Source organism: Coregonus clupeaformis, chromosome 5 (assembly GCF_020615455.1).
Source record: "Coregonus clupeaformis isolate EN_2021a chromosome 5, ASM2061545v1, whole genome shotgun sequence".
NCBI lineage: Eukaryota > Metazoa > Chordata > Actinopteri > Salmoniformes > Salmonidae > Coregonus > Coregonus clupeaformis.
The window spans coordinates 19,232,823-19,243,178 of NC_059196.1; the positions used below are offsets into that span (position 1 = coordinate 19,232,823).

The 10,356-nt window shown below is 44.4% G+C and overlaps 1 protein-coding gene across 2 annotated transcripts in view; it reads right to left on the minus strand.

Moving 5' to 3' along the window:
* The window catches only part of trmt9b (tRNA methyltransferase 9B), a 41,477-nt gene extending 36,106 nt beyond the window's left edge, over window positions 1–5,371 (minus strand). For both annotated transcript variants that reach the window (XM_041874313.1, XM_041874320.1), the window contains exon 1: window positions 5,258–5,371. The gene's annotated coding sequence lies outside the window, so the exon portion shown is untranslated. The remainder of the gene's footprint in view (window positions 1–5,257) is intronic.
* Window positions 5,372–10,356: the final 4,985 nt, after the last annotated feature.

Below are 10,356 nucleotides of genomic sequence, written 5' to 3' on the forward strand. Positions count from 1 at the left end.
AGCAGGGTCAGGCAAAAGAAGTCTGTGACAGAGTTGAGGTGAATTTTTACAGATACAACACTTTATTCTCTCTGTGCAGCAAACACTGGACAAGCCAGATGCTATTTCAAGGCAGTCTGACAAACCTCAACAATTGATTTACAAACTGTACCAAGGGTTGATAGAGGCTTTTCCCGATAACACAAACCATGTAAAACAAAAATGTGAGGAAGACCTGGTAGAAGCTATTGATGATGATGATGAATGGATACAGATATGTTTGAATGCCCAGTCATGTTCATATCATCTCAGACAGAAATTACTGCAGTTTAAGACCATCCATAGAACATACTATATGCCAGTGAAACTGCATTACATGCACTCAGAAATGTAATTCCTCTGCTGGAGGTGTAAAACACAAAAGGGATATATTTGCATTTGTTATGGTCTTGTGAAGGCTGGCTAAATTCTGGCAAAGAGTATGTTCTTTTATCTCAGCATGTCAACAGATTCTTCCTTCTCCCTGTTTTTGGTTGCTTGGAAATGCTGATACTGAACACTGTTATCTGAAGAAACTGTGTAACCAAGCATTTATACAGTGAGGGAAAAAGGTATTTGATCCCCTGCTGATTTGTATGTTTGCCCAGTGACAAAGAAATGATCAGTCTATAATTTTAATGGTAGGTTAATTTGAGCATTGAGAGACAGAATAACAACAAAAAAATCCAGAAAAATGCATGTCAAAAATGTTATAAATTGATTTGCATTTTAATGAGGGAAATAAGTATTTGACCACTCTGCAAAACATGACTTAGTACTTGGTGGCAAAACCCTTGTTGGCAATCACAGAGGTCAGACGTTTCTTGTAGTTTGCCACCAGGTTTGCACACATCTCAGGAGGGATTTTGTCCCACTCCTCTTTGCAGATCTTCTCCAAGTCATTAAGGTTGAGGCTGACGTTTGGCAACTCGAACCTTCAGCTCCCTCCACAGATTTTCTATGGGATTAAGGTCTGGAGACTGGCTAGGCCACTCGAGGACCTTAATGTGCTTCTTCTTGAGCCACTCCTTTGTTACCTTGGCCGTGTGTTTTGGGTCATTGTCATGCTGGAATACCCATCCACGACCAATTGTCAATGCCCTGGCTGAGGGAAGGAGGTTCTCACCCAAGATTTGACGGTACATGGCCCCGTCCATCGTCCCTTTGATGAGGTGAAGTTGTCCTGTCCCCTTAGCAGAAAAACACCCCCAAAGCATAATGTTTCCACCTCCATGTTTGACGGTGGGGATGGTGTTCTTGGGGTCATAGGCAGCATTCCTCCTCCTCCAAACACGGCGAGTTGAGTTGATGCCAAAGAGCTCCATTTTGGTCTCATCTGACCACAACACTTTCACCCAGTTCTCCTCTGAATCATTCAGATGTTCATTGGCAAACTTCAGACGGGCATGTATATGTGCTTTCTTGAGCAGGGGGACCTTGCGGGCGCTGCAGGATTTCAGTCCTTCACGGCGTAGTGTGTTACCAATTGTTTTCTTGGTGACTATGGTCCCAGCTGCCTTGAGATCATTGACAAGATCCTCCCGTGTAGTTCTGGCCTGATTCCTCACCGTTCTCATGATTATTGCAACTCCACGAGGTGAGATCTTGCATGGAGCCCCATACCGAGGGAGATTGACAGTTCTTTTGTGTTTCTTCCATTTGTGAATAATCGCACCAACTGTTGTCACCTTCTCACCAAGCTGCTTGGCGATGGTCTTGTAGCCCATTCCAGCCTTGTGTAGGTCTACAATCTTGTCCCTGACATCCTTGGAGAGCTCTTTGGGCTTGGCCATGGTGGAGAGTTTGGAATCTGATTGACTGATTGCTTCTGTGGACAGGTGTCTTTTATAAAGGCAACAAACTGAGATTAGGAGCACTCCCTTTAAGAGTGTGCTCCTAATCTCAGCTCGTTACCTCTATAAAAAGACACCTGGGAGCCAGAAATCTTTCTGATTGAGAGGGGGTCAAATACTTATTTCCCTCATTAAAATGCAAATCAATTTATAACATTTTTGACATGCGTTTTTATGGATTTTTTTGTTGTTATTCTGTCTCTCACTGTTCAAATAAACTTACCATTAAAATTATAGACTGATCATGTCTTTGTCAGTGGGCAAACGTACAAAATCAGCAGGGGATCAAATACTTTTTTCCCCTCACTGTAGCGGCTAAGAAATGCATTGCCATTAATTGGAAGGTTGGTTATCCTAACACAATGTCAAGTTATGCATCACTAGCTTTGATTTATTACAAGATTAAGGGTATACTGGTCAACTTTCATAAGGTCTGGATGCCTTATATGGAATACAGTGTGACTAAAGGAGTCTGTATTGAAAACATGCCTACGTCAGGGGAGATATCTATTTAGGCAATCCCTAGCTGCTGGGCTGCTCAGTCCTTGCCCTGTGGGTCTGCCGTCCTGTGGGTTGTCACTCTGGCCTTGGCCTAACACCCCCGAAAGCAATAATGAATCTTTCACTAAGATCCTAAAGCTGAGTGGGGTGTGTTGGGTTGGGGCGCTGCAGGGTGGTGGACCCCTAGGGACAGGACGACCCAGCTATATTGTGTGCAAGTAAAAAGAGCTCTACAGTACTATTAGGCCTACGAGATGAATTATATGGAGGATTTGCTGTTTCTGTGTGTTAATGTAGTTTTTTAATGCAGTTTTTCCTACTTACAAAGCATGTAGAGGTCTGTAATTTTTATCATAGGTATACTTCAACTGTGAGAGACGGAATCTAAAACAAAAATCCAGAAAATCACATTGTATGATTTTTAAGTAATTAATTTGCATTTTATTGCATGACATAAGTATTTGATACATCAGAAAAGCAGAACTTAATATTTGGTACAGAAACCTTTGTTTGCAATTACAGAGATCATACGTTTCCTGTAGGTCTTGACCAGGTTTGCACACACTGCAGCAGGGATTTTGGACCACTCCTCCATACAGACCTTCTCCAGATCCTTCAGGTTTCGGGGCTGTCGCTGGGCAATACGGACTTTCAGCTCCCTCCAAAGATTTTCTATTGGGTTCAGGTCTGGAGACTGGCTAGGCCACTCCAGGACCTTGAGATGCTTCTTACGGAGCCACTCCTTAGTTGCCCTGGCTGTGTGTTTCGGGTCGTTGTCATGCTGGAAGACCCAGCCACGACCCATCTTCAATGCTCTTACTGAGGGAAGGAGGTTGTTGGCCAAGATCTCGCGATACACGGCCCCATCCATCCTCCCCTCAATACGGTGCAGTCGTCCTGTCCCCTTTGCAGAAAAGCATCCCCAAAGAATGATGTTTCCACCTCCATGCTTCACGGTTGGGATGGTATTCTTGGGGTTGTACTCATCCTTCTTCTTCCTCCAAACACGGCGAGTGGAGTCTAGACCAAAAAGCTCTATTTTTGTCTCATCAGACCACATGACCTTCTCTCATTCCTCCTCTGGATCATCCAGATGGTCATTGGCAAACTTCAGACGGGCCTGGACATGCGCTGCCTCGTCCGAGGCTGATTGACCGTCATGTTGAACTTCTTCCATTTTCTAATAATTGCGCCAACAGTTGTTGCCTTCTCACCAAGCTGCTTGCCTATTGTCCTGTAGCCCATCCCAGCCTTGTGCAGGTCTACAATTTTATCCCTGATGTCCTTACACAGCTCTCTGGTCTTGGCCATTGTGGAGAGGTTGGAGTCTGTTTGATTGAGTGTGTGGACAGGTGTCTTTTATACAGGTAACGAGTTCAAACAGGTGCAGTTAATACAGGTAATGAGTGGAGAACAGGAGGGCTTCTTAAAGAAAAACGAACAGTTCTGTGAGAGCCGGAATTCTTACTAGTTGGTAGGTGATCAAATACTTATGTCATGCAATAAAATGCAAATTAATTACTTAAAAATCATACACTGTGATTTTCTGGATTTTTGTTTTAGATTCCGTCTCTCACAGTTGAAGTGTACCTATGATAAAAATTACAGACCTCTACATGCTTTGTAAGTAGGAAAACCTGCAAAATCGGCAGTGTATCAAATACTTATTACTTATACTTAAGTATTTTTGGTATTTTTTAAACCTTTCCCTTGGGAACAAAACAAATTAAAAGCTGGGAACTGGGAAGGAACTTGTGTTGGGAGAGAGTTTAGTTATTGACTAGATGGTGGGGGTCGGACGTGCAGGTAGCTCGGGCTGGCTGGTCGGTCTGGCTGAAATTTGATATAGAGGATGTCTTAATAAAGACAATCAAAAGTCTTCGTATTTTTTAAAGAGTTGTTCATTTTTTAGGCTACTGGTTAAAAGTGCAACACAATATTTGTTATTGAATTACCTTTGATCTAGTTCAGTCTTATTAATCACAAACATATTTAATAATGATCTCTTACCTAGCTTGATGACTGTGGGCATTTTTGCTTACTTCTTGTTCTAAATAGAGACGGCATATTGGATTGTGTAAAAATGCAGGAAAATAGCTTTAGATGTCCAAAACAATTCAGGGGGAGGTCCCCCAGACCCCCCGCTGAGTGGCGCAGCAGTCTAAGGCACTGCATCTCAGTGCTTGAGGCGTCACTACAGACCCCCTGGTTCCATTCCAGGCTGTATCACAACCGGCCATAATTGGGAGTCCCATAGGGCGCCGCACAATTGGCCCAGCGTCGATCGGGTTTGCCCGGTGTAGGCCATCATTGTAAATAAGAATATGTTCTTAACTGACTTGCCTAGTTAAATAAAGGTAAAATAAATAAATAAATAAATAAAAATGTCCTCCCCCATTTCTAAAACCAAAGTGGTGCCCCTCGTGTACAGTAAGTGTATATTTTGCATTTGTGAAATAATTTTGATGTTAAATTAAGGACACCTAAGAGTACATCTTCGGCTAAGTGGTTCCCAACCTTTTTCTGTTACTGTACCACTGTCGGGTAACTGAAGTACCCCCCATGTGCATTTTACCAGTAGGCCTAGGTCTCATGAGACTTCTCAAGTACCCCCTGTAGCTAGGCCAAGTACCCCCAGGGGTCCAAGTACCCCCAGGGGTCCTAGTACAGTGGTTCCCAGCCTGGTTGGGAACCAGGCTGGGAACCACTGCATAAGTACATATACCCTAGATAGCCTTAAGAAACCGCTCTACTGGAAAAACTATAACCACAAAAACTATAACCACAAATTCAACAAAGAACGATTGTTCGCGTAGCATACTCACTTGAATTTGTATCACGTTAAATCGGCAACATTGTAACAATTTAACATGCATCATAATTACCGTAAATACTTCTGCCAGACAAATTATCGTGTCGGCTACATGTCAGCAACGACAGCAAGATGTACAAATAGGTAGGCTCCGTTGATAAAGGCTGAGTGAAATTGGCGTTCTGATTCTGTCCTATTTTGACTAGATGGGATACAGTTTATGTCTAGATGGGATACAGTTTATGTCAGAATTGACTTTCCGTAGCAGGTTAGGATAATTTACGCCGCAGGTTAAGCGAATTAACGTAGCAGGTGAGGAGAATTAGATTACTGTTAGGAAAAGGGTTCTGGTTAGCTAGAATGCAAAATAATAAAACTTTATCAGACGGCAATCTGACATAAACCGTATCTCATCTAGCCATGGCCATTACGTCCGCGGTCAAGGCACACCGGCGGCGTCTAATCCACTACTGCCATTGGTTAACAGTCTCACATGACCAACAACCGATAAACATAAATAGATAAATAGAAACTCTACACCCTTAAATGTTTTAAACATTTTGTTGCGTTACAAAGTGGGATTTAAATAGATTTAATTGTAATTTCAAAGTGAAAAGAAAATGATACATATTTTTTACAAATTACATTTACATTTTAGTCATTTAGCAGACGCTGTTATCCAGAGCGATTTACAGTTTTAGTGAGTGCATACATTTTTCATACAATTTTTTCAAATTAATATCTAATCTGGGAACATGGCAACCATGTTCTGTGTATATTTGGTGGGACATTGATGAAATATTCTCATAATCCACAGAAAACTGGACACATGAATGTTCTTGCAACGTTCCCATGAAACGTGTCTAGAACATGAATATTTTACATTCTGAGAACATGGTACCACATTCTGTGTAAATTCTAATTGCCATTAAGGAGATGGTCTCTTGGAAACATTCCTTGCACATCACGGGAACATTCCTATGAAAATGATAGTTAATGACCTAATGAGACTCTTAAAGGAATGTTCTCTAAAGCTGTGGGAAAGTTTGTTGTTGTTAACTGGGGCTCACCAGTCCTGTCAGACAAAACTGTTGAAAGGAACATGGTGCATGCTCTCTCTCAAATGCACACTGATCTGCGTGCACAATTACAACAATACTACAGGATCAATAAAAAAATCACTGCTAATATGCAGGAAGGTGCTTTTCCATGAACCAATTGGGATTAACATTTACTACCACGAGATTAGAATATATACCTGGCAGGTTAAGGACACGCCATTAATACGTCCCATAATTTGTGTCATACATATTCTGGGATGTTTGGGCGTTAGTTTGTGTTCAAGAAGGCAATATATATCTGCAGCAACTGGGGCAGTGATTACATATTGTGTCCCTTGTAATCTCAGTGATGTGGTGAGTGTTCAGAACACAGGCTACGTCCCAAATGGCACCCTATTCCCTATACAGTGCATTCAGAAAGTATTCAGACCTCTTGACTTTTTTCACATTTTGTTACGTTACAGCCTTATTCTAAAATTGATTACCTTCATTCCCCCTCATCAATCTACACACAATACCCCATAATGACAAAGCAAAAACAGTTTTTTTTTAAAAAATTCAGACCAAAGAGTCCAATCTTTGTTTCATCAGACCAGAGAATCTTGTTTCTCATGGTCTGAGAGTCATTTAGGTGCCTTTTGACAAACTCCAAGCGGGCTGTCATGTGCCTTTTACTGAGGAGTGGCTTTCGTCTGGCCACACTACCATAAAGGCCTGATTGGTGGAGTGCTGCAGAGATGGTTGTCCTTCTGGAAGGTTCTTCCATCTTCACAGAGGAAATCTGGAGCTCTATCAGAGTGACCATCGGGTTCTTGGTCACCTCCCTCACCAAGGCCCTTCTACCCCGATTGCTCAGTTTGGCCAGCACTAAGAAGAGTCTTGGTGGTTCCAAACGTCTTCCATTTAAGAATGATGGAGGCCACTGTGATCTTGGGGACCTTCAATGCTGCAGAAATGTTTTGGTACCCTTCCCCACATCTCGAGTCTCATAGCAAAGGTCTGAATACTTATGTAAATAAGCTATTTCTGTTTTTATTTTTTATAAAAACCTGTTTTCACTTTGTCATTATGGGGTATTGTGTAGATTGAAGAGTAAAACAATTAATTTATTCCATTTTAGAATAAGGCTGTAACGTCAAGGGGTCTGAATACTTTCCGAATGTACTGTATACACTGAGTATACCAAACATTAGGAACACCTTCCTAATATTGAGTTGTACCTCCTTTTTCCCCCAGAACAGCCTCAATTCATTGGGGCATGGACTCTACAAGGTGTTGAAAGTGTTCCAGAGGGATATTGGCCCATGTTAACGCCAATGCTTCCCACAGTTGTCAAATTGTCTGGATGTCCTTTGGGTGGTGGACTATTCTTGATACACACGGGAAACTGTTGAGCGTGAAAAACCCAGCAGCGTGAAAAACCCAGCAACTGGGTACGACCATACCCAGTTCAAAGCCACTTACATTTTTTGTCTTCAACTTCTGAATGGCACACACACAATCCATATCTCAATCGTCTCAAGAGTTAAAAATCCTTATTTAACCTGCCTCCTCCATTTCAACTACACTAATTGAAGTGGATTTAACAAGTGACATCAATAAAGGATCATAGCTTTCACCTGGCCAGTCTATGTCATGGAAAGAGCAAGTGTTCTTGATGTTTTGTATACTCACTACTTTTGACAAAGGCACCCTAATCCCTATTTACATTACATTTTACATTTTCGTCATTTAGCAGACGCTCTTATCCAGAGCGACATGCAAATTGGTGCATTCACCTTATGATAGCCAGTGGGACAACCACTTTCAATATTTTTAATTTTAATTTTTTTGGGGTGGGGTAAGGGGGGGGGGGTAGAAGGATTACTTTATCCTATCCCAGGTATTCCTGAAAGAGGTGGGGTTTCAAGTGTCTCCGGAAGGTGGTGAGTGACTCTGCTGTCCTGGCGTCGTGAGGGAGCTTGTTCCACCATTGGGGTGCCAGAGCAGCGAACAGTTTTGACTGGGCTGAGCGGGAACTGTGCTTCCGCAGAGGTAGGGGGGCCAGCAGGCCAGAGGTGGATGAACGCAATGCCCTCGTTTGGGTGTAGGGATTGATCAGAGCCTGAAGGTACGGAGGTGCCGTTCCCCTCACAGCTCCGTAGGCAAGCACCATGGTCTTGTAGCAGATGCAAGCTTCAACTGGAAGCCAGTGGAGTGTGCGGAGGAGCGGGGTTACGTGAGAGAACTTGGGAAGGTTGAACACCAGGCGGGCTGCAGCATTCTGGATGAGTTGTAGGGATTTAATAGCACAGGCAGGGAACCCAGCCAACAGCGAGTTGCAGTAATCCAGATGGGAGATGACAAGTGCCTGGATTAGGACCTGTGCCGCTTCCTGTGTAAGGCAGGGTCGTATTCTGCGAATGTTGTAGAGCATGAACCTACAGGATCGGGTCACCGCCTTGATGTTAGCGGAGAACGACAGGGTGTTGTCCAGGGTCACGCCAAGGCTCTTTGCACTCTGAGAGGAGGACACAACGGAGTTGTCAACCATGATGGCGAGATCATGGAACAGGCAGTCCTTCCCCGGGAGGAAGTGCAGCTCCGTTTTGCCGAGGTTCAGCTTGAGGTGGTGATCCGTCATCCACACTGATATGTCTGCCAGACATGCAGAGATGCGATTCGCCACCTGGTTATCAGAAGGGGGAAAGGAGAAGATTAATTGTGTGTCGTCTGCGTAGCAATGATAGGATAGGCCATGTGAGGATATGACAGAGCCAAGTGACTTGGTGTATAGCGAGAATAGGAGAGGGCCTAGAACTGAGCCCTGGGGACACCAGTGGGGAGAGCACGTGGTGCGGAGACAGATTCTCGCCACGCCACCTGGTAGGAGCGACCTGTCAGGTAGGACGCAATCCAAGAGTGAGCCGCGCCGGAGATGCCCAACTCGGAGAGGGTGGAGAGGAGGATCTGATGGTTCACAGTATCAAAGGCAGCAGATAGGTCTAGAAGGACGAGAGCAGAGGAGAGAGAGTTAGCTTTAGCAGTGCAGAGAGCCTCCATGACACAGAGAAGAGCAGTCTCAGTTGAATGACCAGTCTTGAAACCTGACTGGTTTGGATCAAGAAGGTCATTCTGAGAGAGATAGCAAGAGAGTTGGCTAAAGATGGCATGCTCAAGAGTTTTGGAGAGAAAAGAAAGAAGGGATACTGGTCTGTAGTTGTTGACATCGGAGGGATCGAGTGTAGGTTTTTTGAGAAGGGGTGCAACTCTCGCTCTCTTGAAGACGGAAGGGACATAGCCAGCGGTCAAGGATGAGTTGATGAGCGAGGTGAGGTAAGGGAGAAGGTCTCCGGAAATGGTCTGGAGAAGAGAGGAGGGGATAGGGTCAAGCGGGCAGGTTGTTGGGCGGCCGGCCGTCACAAGCAGATGCTTGGAATTTAGAGTGGTAGAAAGTGGCTTTAGCAGCAGAAACAGAGGAAGAAAATGTAGAGAGGAGGGAGTGAAAATATGCCAGGTCCGCAGGGAGTCTAGTTTTCCTCCATTTCCGCTCGGCTGCCCGGAGCCCTGTTCTGTGAGCTCGCAATGAGTCGTCAAGCCACGGAGCAGGAGGGGAGGACCGAGCCGACCGGGAGGATAGGGGACATAGAGAGTCAAAGGATGCAGAAAGGGAGGAAAGGAGGGTTGAGGAGGCAGAATCAGGAGATTGGAGGGAGAAGGATTGAGCAGAGGGAAGAGATGATAGGATGGAAGAGGAGAGAGTAGCGGGAGAGAGAGAGCGAAGGTTGCGACGACGCATTACCATCTGAGTAGGGGCAGAGTGAGTAGTGTTGGAGGAGAGCGAGAGAGAAAAGGATACAAAGTAGTGGTCGGAGACTTGGAGGGGAGTTGCAGTGAGATTAGTAGAAGAACAGCATCTAGTAAATATGAGGTCAAGCGTATTGCCTGCCTTGTGAGTAGGGGGGGACGGTGAGAGGTTGAGGTCAAAAGAGGAGAGGAGTGGAAAGAAGGAGGCAGAGAGAAATGAGTCAAAGGTAGACATAGGGAGGTTAAAGTCACCCAGAACTGTGAGGGGTGAGCCATCCTCAGGAAAGGAACTTATCAAGGCGTCAAGCTCATTGATGAACTCTCC